Consider the following 9221-nt stretch of genomic DNA (forward strand, 5'->3'; position numbering starts at 1 on the left):
CTGTGATGGGGACATGATGGTGCTGTAGGCCTATAGGCATCAATATCAGCTCACACCCAGTGTCAATACTCCCCCAAATTCTGCCTGTTTCCCTTTCGCAGTGTACAGTCCCCCGAGTAAATGGCCGTAGACTCCTTGGCAGAAAGACAGAAGGAATTGTTCCAGCATATACTTGCCATGAGGTTCCAGGGTCCTTCCTCCTGGGGTAGGGACTCCTCTAGAACTGGGATCTGAATCTGAAACTTGGTTGAAGTTTAGGAATTGAGAGTGGGATCATGACTTTGTATTGAGTTAAACACCCTCAGCCTCCTGCTCATCAATTCTTGCTTTCTTATCATGGACATCAAGCAGCACCCTTGTTGGCTGCCTGTCTATTCTGACACCACCCTCTATTAACCTTCCCCACAACTCCCTGCAGATCAAGCTGCCTCAGATGCTCCTCTGAGATTGTCATGGTAACCGTGCCCTCTGGCTTTTGCAGGTCACTGCCACCATTTGGTTCTCAATCTTTTCAGGGCCACATTTTCCCCAGGAATATCAATGAGCCCAACTAAGGACCTCCTTCCTGCCATCACACCCAGCCTGCAGAGGACACCACCCTGACGCCTCTTAGGAATACAGGTCCCTCTTACCGGTACATTCCTGAGGCTCTGGTGGAAGGTGTGCCCTCTAGGTCCTCTGTGGAGCATGGCCCTAGTGGGCCTTCTGGTCTCACATGATGTCTCCATCCCACACACCAACTTCCCTCGGCCTCTTTATCCATCCACTACATGTTCCTACAACTAAGTCATGTCTAACTTACTGAGAGTTGAGCATCATTTTTTCCAGTCTACATGGGTCCACCCTAGCAGTGGGTTTGCCCCATGCCCTGAGGTCCTTGATAAACCCATACCCTGAGAAAGTGCTCCCAAGCCAAAGGTGTTTTTTATTTATCCAGCTTGATTCTGGCCCTTTGATCAAACACCCTCAAATTCCAATCCCAGAACTGCTCCTCAGGCTCCTACGGCGGCATACCTACCGGCTAGTTACTGCAAAACTACTGAGTGGGATTCCCATTGCATCATAGGGGTGAGGCTTCTGCAGCATATTCCAGTGTAGGAAGTGGGAACTATTACCAGAGAAGAGCGAGCCTCCTCTGCATGCCCAGAGGGTTCGAAAGGGCACCCATAGGATAACCCGGTTCCAGTTTGCAGAATCTCAGATTTCCTCACCAGAGCCCTGACTTTCCCACAACAGGCCTGCCTCTGATGAATGTCCAAACATCTCTGTAGTACTGTGGCTTTCACAATGATGTCATCAGCTGTCATTCCACTCTGCAAAGAGAGAGGGGCAGGTGCCTCTCCTCAATCTGTCTCCCCCGGCCCTGTGACGGTGGGTGGAGGCTCTCTCCAGGCCCTCATCTGGCCCCACCCCAGCATGTCTCCAGGTTCCTCTCAGCCCTGGTTCCTTTTGGCCCTGCAGTCACAAAGGGCAACATTGTGATGCACCCTGAACTGTGTCACAGTGTCATCCACTCAGGCTCACATTGCTCATGGGCCACTTGCCAGCCAAGGGACATGGCCACATTTTGTGCCTTCTGCACCTCAGCCTTGCTTTCAAGTGCAGGTGATGAAGGCACCCATGTAGAACAAGTGTTACCTTCTATCTTCATTGAGTTTAGTCATCCAATTTTCCAGCCCTCAATGGGCAAGGAAGAGTGTGGTTTCCACCAAAAGGCAGGATGTCAGCAGTCATAGGGGCAACAAACAGGCAAAGACACCTGAAAACAGATCAAGCAGGAAGCACGGACATCCAGTGAAGATGGGAACCCTGTAGATTTGACTGTCTTTAAGCACATTAGAGAGATTACCATTACTAACAACTTAGCCAGAAAAGTTTATTACTTATTTTCAAAAAGCATAAAATTATGTAATATAATATTTTTTTAAAATTCCCATCAATACAAAACTGATCTGGGCACTGCAACTTCCGGCGAGCAACTGGGACAGGCGGCATCATCAGGAAGGCGGGCCCTGCCGTGCCCCATGTGCCAGTGCCCCAGATGGCGGCAGCCTCCCCAGAAGCATTTTGTATGTCACCTGCTCAGGGCCAGGGTCCCAGCTCCCCATACTTTTTCTTCTCCTGCTTTTTCTTTTTTGTCCTTTCCTGTTTTGATAAACCACCTGCAAAAAGGAAAAATCACTCTGAGGACAAGAAACATCTCAATGAGAAACACATGGTTGCCAGAGGGTAAAAGGCCCTGTTCGTGCGCATTGAAAAGCTCAGGTATTTCTATTAAAGTCTCTCCTTTTATTTAGGATGCCGACTCCTGCGTCCATCTCAACCTGGGCATCGTGCCACCACCCTTAAGAAGAGAAAAACTAAGTAGTGCTTTGCAAAGGGGCAGCAGCATTTCTCACTTCTGACCACATCAAGCGCACGGCCATGCAGATGAGCAGGTGGGGGACACAGATGAGGCCCCAGACCTGCTCTCCTCCCACAGTACATTCTTGAGTCTTTTTAAACAGTTGTGAAAATGCCACAGATGCAAGCAACTGTGGGCCACTCCCATGGGGACCATTGCATGAGGCAGTTCCACTCATTCTCAGAACCTCCTACCATGGGCTATGCTTAGTGACCTAAGGCCAAGCCGAGGAGGACACCTGCCACAGCACACCATCCTCAGGGGCATGCTGCCAGCAGGGGCAAAGTTATCCCTAGCAACAAGATACAGAAAGAAAGAAAAAAGGTAGGATATGTAGCCGATGGGCCGGTGCGTGCTCTGGACTTGCCACACAAAAGAATTTGAGAGCAAGTCCAAAGTAAAAGTCAGCAGGAGAATTTATTGCAAAGTGAAAGTATACTCTGACAGCTGATCAGAGCAGGCTGCTCAAAAGTGAGACAGTACCCTTCCCTCACAGGAGTCTTACATGATTATTCATGAATAGGTGGGAAGGGGTATTGTTTTAAGCATGTTCTGTGCTCTCTTGGATGTGCGTGCACTGTGGTTGTACATACCAGCACATACATCTCATGTCTCATTAGCATCTTCACTTCCCACTCAGGCGTATGTTTTCTACTATGATAATGAGCATAGGTCAGCCCAAGGATGCTAATCATGGGTTTCTGTGCTTGCTTAGATTTGGGGATGTTTCTCTTGCCTCTTCTACCTCCTTGCTGCAGGATGTTCTAACCACAAGCCCAGGATATGGTTTGTGCACTGTCGAACAGCTTGTTCTCTCCATCAACCTGACAAGTCTCTTGTTTCCTTTCAAGGGAGGCTGTGAATACCCTATCTCACCTACCTCAGAAGGACAGTACAGCAGTAGCCACCATGACCAAGGAAGATGATTCCAGAAGTGCAGGACAACTCCCCACCCAGATGCGGTGACTGTGTAGTTACACACCAAGAGGTAAGTCCAGCTGGCTCTCAGGGTGCTCGCTGCCCTCAGCTGGGGGCCTGGAGGACATCAAGTCTTGAGAACGCCATGTCCTAGTGGAGTAGGATGAACTGACAGATACACAGCAAAGCTCCACATACTTTTCCTTTTCTTTGGGCCTGCAAAGTTCTTCATCAGTGTCCTCTCGCTTTTCAGCTACTACTATTGGCTGGCTGGAAAAAATAGAACAATAGTAAAAATTGGAGACAAGTCTTTGGTGATGAAAAGAAATATTGGCTACTTCCAGTATTTTCTAGCTTTGGTTATGGTTGCAGTTTTCCAGCTCACCTTGTGGGGATGAATTCAGAAAAAAACTTCTGTTACAAATCGAAATGAACATTCCAGAAGTATTGGCTCAAATCAACCTTGCCCTATTAAGGCAACCTTGCCCTATTAGTGAATCAAAAGACTGCTTGTGGGACTGTTAATCTCGGTGGCCAGAGAAAGGAGCTGAAGAAGGTGTTGTCAGATCAGGAACAAATAATTACAGTGGCAATAGAAAATGGAAGGCCACTTGTTCATAACCATTTGAATAAGGGCAAAGTATATGGAAACACATTATGAACTGATATTTTCAGTTTTGTTTGCAAGAAAATAAGCCAGGCGCGGTGGCTCACGCCTGTAATCCCAGCATTTTGGGAGGCTGAGGCGGGTGGATCACGAGGTCAGGAGCTCGAGACCAGCCAGGCCAAGATGGTGAAACCCCATCTCTACTAAAAATAGAAAAATTAGCCAGGCACGGTGGCAGGTGCCTGTAATCCCAGCTACTCAGGAGGCTGAGGCAGGAGAATCGCTTGAACCAGGGAGGCAGAGTTTGCAGTGAGCCGAGAATGTGCCACTGCACTCTAGCCTGGGCGACAGAGCAAGACTCCAACTCAAAAAAAAAGAAAAGAAAAGAAAAGAAAGAAAATGATTAATGGGGTATAAAATAATTGAAGTATCACAGAAGATACACTAAAAAAAAAGAAAGAAAGAAAGAAAGAAAGAAAGAGAAAGAAAGAAAGAAAGAAAGAAAGAAAGAAAGAAAGAAAGAAAGAAAGAAAGAAAGAAAGAAAGAAAGAAAGGAAAAAGCCTTTGTATAGTTTGCCGGAGCCACAGAAGCCGCGCCCCAGAGCAGAACGATGCCTGAATGGGTCCATTTGTGCCGCGTTCACCAGCAGCCACAAACGTGACTTAATTTCACTTTGGAAATCACGCTTACCTATTGTGAGAGGCTGTAGTATGAACCATCATTACATGTTAACACGGCACATGGAATTTTGAGTGCCTAAGTTACATTTTTAGAGTCGTTTCTTAGTAGCCATGTGAGTTTCCACTCCAAAAACACAAGCTAAAAGCTTGTTTTAAGTGAAGGACATCGAGGGCAAATGGTGGCTGAAAGTGAGTAAGATCCCAATTACTCTTGCTTGTACTGTCTAAGGAAAAGAAAATAACTGCTTTTCTTGTTGGGTGTTTGCTAATTTATAATTACTGTTTTATGCATTTCAACATTTTTAATAAAGATTTTTTATTGTTGGCTATAAACGTTTTAAAAGGATTATCTTCCTCTAGAATCACTCTAGGTACCAAATTCTGTATTATTCTGGATTCATCAGAGAAACAGAACCAATAGGGGGTGTGTGTGTGTTTATTCGTGTTATGAAACTGACTCATGCAATTATTCGGGTGGCAAGTAGGAAATCTGTAGGATAAGCCAGCAGGCTGAAAATGCAGACAGAAGTTGATATTGTAGTCTTAAGGCAAAATTTCTTCTTTTCTGGGAAACTGCAGTTTCTGCTCTTAAAGCCTTCTGTTGATTGGATGAGGCCCATCTACATTATTGAGGGTAATTTCCTTTTCATTAAGTCAACTGATTGTAAATGTTAACCACATGTACTAAATATCTTCATAGTAACATCTAGATTAGGTTTTGATTAAATGACTGGGTACTATGTCCTAGCCGAGTTCTTTGGCATTGACTCTGGGTCAAGGCACCATGTTTTCCATCATCTGCACGAGACCTAGATGACTGCTTTGATATCTACTGAAGGCCACAGCCTTGCCAAAGCCAGCCCCAGCTGAAATGCACTCACCTGCATTCCCACACAATTTTACATGCAATTTGGGGGAGGTTGTGGGACCCGTGAAGACCAAGGGTGTGTGGTCCTGTGACACTTTCTCTCAGAGGGTGAAAAAGGAGTTCCTTGGAGCAGCAACTCCCCAGGGGTCTCCTGCCTGCCCCTCCTCCCCTCTCAGCACCAATCCTCTTTCCTGCTAGTGCTCATCATGCAGTTTTTAAATCCCCACTCCCTGCCCCACCACGGTTGGGCTCCAGGACCTGCCTATTGGGAACTGCGGATGGGAGAAAGTATGAAGTGACCCACCTGAATTTAGAGGAGGGAAGTGAGGAATTTGGAGATATCTAAAAACATTTTGTTCCTGTGGTTTTACTTTAAATTATCTATTTTTATTGGAGATTTTTTGAAATTATAACCAGTATCTCATGATTCTTCAGCATATACCGTACCCCCTGGTAACCCTGGTACTTATTTATTTATTTATTTATTTTTATTTTTTTGAGAAGAATTCTCACTCTGTCGCCCAGGCTGGAATGCAGTGGCTTGATCTCAGCTCACTGCAAGCTCTGCCTCCCGGGTTCATGCCATTCTCCTGCCTCAGCCTCCCGAGTAGTTGGGACTACAAGCGCCCGCCACCGCACCCAGCTAATTTTTTGTATTTTTAGTAGAGATAGAGTTTCACCGTGTTAGCCAGGATGGTCTTGATCTCCTGACTTCGTGATCCACCCCCTTCGGCCTCCCAAAGTGCTGGGATTACAGGCGTGAGCCACCGTGCCCGGCCTTATTATTTTAAACTTGTACAAATATTTTAAACAAACACAAAAGTAGAGAGAAGAGTACAGTGACCTTCACTGTACCCTTCACTCAGTCACACCCACTCTTGATTTATCTACATCCTCAACCATAACCCAACACCAGGTTATTTTCAACTAAATCCTAGAATACAATATATTATTTCACATGTTAGCAGTTTTCTTTTGAAGATGCCAATGTTCAGCTTCTTTAAAAAGAGAAACAGAGAGGGGTGGGAGAAGGATTGAACTGACAAAATGTATTTTCAAATGCAATTAAGGCAGAGGACAATGCAGGAACCCTCATGCCCCCTTTTAACTGAATGCTCAGCACCTCCTGGATTCTCAATAGAAGAAAGCAGCAGCCCGGAGCCAAGGAGCCCAGGGAGGCGCATCATGTTTTAATATTTTGGCTGTTTTCAGAGCGGTATCTGGCATCTCTGAATGGTAACACTGGATATTTCTATCCCCACCCTTGTAATGGGACTCCCCAGCTCAGAGAAAGGGAAATTATCACCCATGCTCATTTATACCTTTAATGCCTCCACCCACTCCCTTGGTCCTGACTTCCCAGTTGGAGGAGGGGGAGGAAACGCAGAGGCATGAAATTGAAATGTCTTCTCTGCCATCTGCTGGGGATTGCTTGAGTAACAGGAAAGGCCTACATAAAAGATATGCAGCCAGGAATAGAGGTTCCTTTTCCTTTTTCCTTCAGGAAATTTCCCCTGGGGCAGACAGAGCAAGAGCGATGGACAGAGGAATGGGAGCAGGACCCAGGGGGAAGTCTGGTTGTGTGTGTGCGTTTCCGCCTCCCCGTCTGTCATTGTCCTTCCTCACCAGGCCTGCAGACCACCTGCGATGGCCTGGTCTCTTGCCATCCCTAGCTGGGCCAAAATTCCATCACGGGGACACACAGGGTGGCAGAAGCGCAAGGCCTCATTCCCGCTGGGGCAGCCTCCTGGAGATGGCTTCAGAAGAGCTTCTGGGAACTTCTTTAAAACCTGCACTACAGGCACCAATTACCCCAGTTATCCCATCCTTAAGTGAAAAATCAACCACAGAGATGACTGATTGTAATAGTCTTATTTCAGTACAGGCAGGTGAAAAGGGTTTCTCTTCATTGGCCCATTAGTTACAATGGGGAGGGGTCACTGAGTGAGCAGCGGGTGGTGGCAGTGACGACCACATCCTCTCACTGCGGACCAACACTTTTGAGACAAGTTCCCACTTCTCCGTTAGATGTGTCTCCTCCACATGCAGAAAATGTGGTCTTGTAGCTTCCCTTCTCGGTACTGGATTGCTGGCATTTCTTGTCTTTATCAGAGACATGAATATCATTTTTCTTTATGGATTTCTAGGACTTCAGGGTTTCTTCAGGGAGAAGTTGCTTAAGGAGGCTCCTGCGTAGACTGAGTCCTTCTTGAGGGTTTGCTGGATGTCCCCAGATACAGTGTGGCTGTGTCCTCCAGGATCCCCAAAGCCGGCACATTCTGCTGTGTACCCAGAGGTGGGGACAGATGCTGCCAGCTCCACCTTACAGCTGCCACATGAAATTTGAGGTCAGAGAATTCTCTTGTCTTTAAGGTCCCCACATTTGCCTTCTTCGATGTTTCAGGAAATCATAACTCTGAATTTAGAAAGGTTCCCTTTTCAGTTTACTCTCTGGAAGGAAATATACTGAAAATTCTGTTTATTTTCAGATATCGAATAGAATTGAAAAGTCAAACTGTCAGTTTACTTGCAGTGCACACAGAGAAATTGAGTGTTCCAAGCCACTGGGACATTTCTAGAAGCTCCATCCTTTTCCAGTAGGACATGAGTAAAGTCAGTGAGGAGCGAACCTGCAGTCCACGGGCACCTCCGGGATTGTGGAAGGAGATGCACACTTTCTGATGTGTGGAGTCCTGAGGACAGAGCCTGAGACCCTGCATTTCCCAAAGTACTTGTTTGCTAAGCAAGTGTTTCCGCGACTTGAAATAAACTCAGGGGTGTGGAAACCACTTTGCAACCAAGCAAACCCAGACAAGAAAATGAATATGAAGTGTTCTGGGAGAAAGCAGAAAAGTCCTTTGCCATCATGTTTCCTTATTTTTACAATTCTCTTAAACAACGTGCCTAAGGTTATAACCCCTCCCGTCTGTAACAACCTCTAAATGAGAAAATCATTGACAGGGCATTAGTAAGTGGTGGTTACAGAATAAATGCTGAAAATCAGTGCTTGATTCAAAGTAGTGATAGTCAGAGTCTCCCAGGTGTCTATAGAGAGGTGAGCCAGGGACTTTTCCCAGAGACCAGAAAGAAGAGCCTCAGGGAGATGAAGATGTCTCACAGCCAGGGAAGGGACAGTGAAGGGCCCCATGGGAGTGCATCCCAGGGGTCTGTTCCTGTTCAGACTCCAATGCTCAGCACCCAGTGTGGCACATGGCAAGACCTCAGCAAATACATCAGTTGGCTGGATGAAAGAGGGCAGATGTAAGCCAAAAAAATTTTGTTGGGGCATAAATGTAAAAGTGTTGGTGAACTTACCTTGCAAGGAGATAGAAAGGTGGATGGGTGGATGGATGGATGGATGGATGGATGGATGGACTGATGGATGGATATCCATTTTCTCTGTATGTGTGTATACAGGGATATCTATCTCTATGTCTGTCTCTCTGCTCTTTCTCTCCATTTTTCATTGTTCCTTCACAATCATGGTTTCACTATCATCAGTAACATCTTTTTTTTTTTTTTTTTTTTTTGAGACAGAGTCTCACTCTGTCACCCAGACTGGAGTGCAATGGCACGATCTCTGCTCACTGCAGCCTCCACCTCCCGGGTTCAAGCGATTCTCCTGCCTCAGCCTTCTGAGTAGCTGGGATTATAGGTGCATGCCACCACACCTGGCTAATTTTTGGAATTTTTTTTTTTTTTTTTTAGAGACGAAGTTTCACCATGTTGGCCAGGCTGGTCTC

The sequence above is a fragment of the Macaca fascicularis genome, chromosome 4 (assembly GCF_037993035.2).
Source record: "Macaca fascicularis isolate 582-1 chromosome 4, T2T-MFA8v1.1".
Classification (NCBI taxonomy): Eukaryota; Metazoa; Chordata; class Mammalia; order Primates; family Cercopithecidae; genus Macaca; species Macaca fascicularis.